The following is a 1,955-nucleotide window of genomic DNA, read 5'->3' as shown; positions in this document are numbered from 1 at the left end:
ATGGGGGACTGGGGTGGGGGGTGTTTTTTTTGGGGGGGGGGACGTCACTGAGAATTTTACCCCAGAGGGGGCACTTGGCATGCAAGGGCTCTGTAATTATGTTCCACTTAAAATAGGACATTCTACTAATCTATTCAGCCCAAATTGTTTTGATAAATATTCAGAGAAAGTTATTGCCATAGACGGCCTTATGAAAGTTTCAAACGTTTATAAGGCTGAAATTATTATTAGAATTTCTTGATAACACAGGGCTCTTAAAAGGAAATACAGAAATCACATTTTAAAGTGGAAATTGTGTGGTTGTATTAAGAGCTGGCCGCGTTCCTAGGTGCGTTTCGTAGGCCACATACTATACCGTCACCTATAATAATATTTTAGGAGCGCTAACCGCGGCCAAACTAAAGCGGAACGCACCTAGGAACGCACCAAGGAACGCGCCCAACTATGTTGTATTAGGGATAAGATAAAACTATGTTGGCTCTCAATATCTGCTAGCTTTCATTTCAAATATTTGTATACAAGTATGAATGATATATGCTTCAATATGGGTAAATTGCTTAATTGAGTCTTTTTCTAGGAGAACAGGCTACTTTACTGATAGGGTGTTCAACGAATGAAGCAGACTTAGTAACCATGTTGTGAGCGCTGAAACTATCAGTTGTTTTAAGAAACGGTTAGACAACTTTATGGATGGGGATGAGAGGTGGTAATGGACATGGAACTGCCTATTGTAGGCCTCATGGTCTCTTGCACTCTCCTTCATTCTTATGTTCTTATGTTGAATTTTAGTAAGGTGCTTTCTACCAGAAGTATTCACCTTTTTATTATGAGACGCTGACAATTTGATCTACATGCTAAAAGTTTTTATTTCTCTCATAGAATAAATACGCCATACAGTATTTCATTGTATAGGAATCAGGTGAATTATTGGAAGGAGAAAGCCAAAGCTGATTATTGTACTAAGATGGTGCACCAGAACAAACACGATCCAAGGAAGCTTTGGCAAACACTGAAGACCCTAGAAGTTCACACAAAGCCTAGTAACAAAGTAGACAGGATAGGACTCTTGATAAACGGCGAGCTTAACTCTGATAGGAACACCATAGCCAATCACTTCAACACCTTTTTCACAACCATTGCCACAAAACTAGTTAAATCCCTCCCCACAGGTTCTGGGAAGTTTCGGCTGAGGTACGTTCAGGAATATTATAAAGACAAGTCCTCAAAGTGTTTCAAACTGCATAAGACCACTCAAAAAGAAGTGTTTAAATTACTGACTAATATAAGTGCCAATAAGGCTACAGGGTTAGATGACATTCCTGCGAGGTTTGTTAAGGATGGAGCCTCAATTATTACTCCCCCAATAACCCACATAATAAATTTGTCTATTGGTTCAGGATTTATCCCAAGCGACATGAAAAGGGCTCGGGTAACACCTCTTTACAAGAAAAACGCAAAAACTGAGGCAGGTAACTACAGGCCTGTTTCAATTCTAGGTATTATTTCGAAGGTCTTGGAACGTACCGTATACAATCAGTTAGATACCTACCTCAGGGAACGTAATCTACTATACGGTATGCAATCTGGTTTTAGAACGAATTACTCAACAGACACCAGCTTAATATACCTTTACGATCTGATAAAACAGGAATGCGACAAAGGTAATTGCACGGGTTTAGTCTTGTTGGATCTTCAAAAGGCATTTGATACAGTGGACCATGATATTTTGTTAAAAAAAACTTCAGGCATTAGGAGTGTCAAATATTGGCTGGTTCAAGTCCTACCTTACAGGTCGCAATCAACTAGTACAGGTAAACGAAGTCCGCTCAGATGACAGAGAGATAACTTGTGGTGTACCACAAGGTTCAATTCTAGGACCGCTACTGTTCCTGATCTATATTAACGACATGCCAGGTGCGGTGAACTGTAAGTTACTGCTATTTGCAGACGACTCC

The sequence above is a fragment of the Oratosquilla oratoria genome, chromosome 28, assembly GCF_046742065.1.
Source record: "Oratosquilla oratoria isolate Oo_2021 chromosome 28, ASM4674206v1, whole genome shotgun sequence".
In the NCBI taxonomy this organism is placed as follows: Eukaryota; Metazoa; Arthropoda; class Malacostraca; order Stomatopoda; family Squillidae; genus Oratosquilla; species Oratosquilla oratoria.
Note: the sequence above shows the minus strand (reverse complement) of the source record.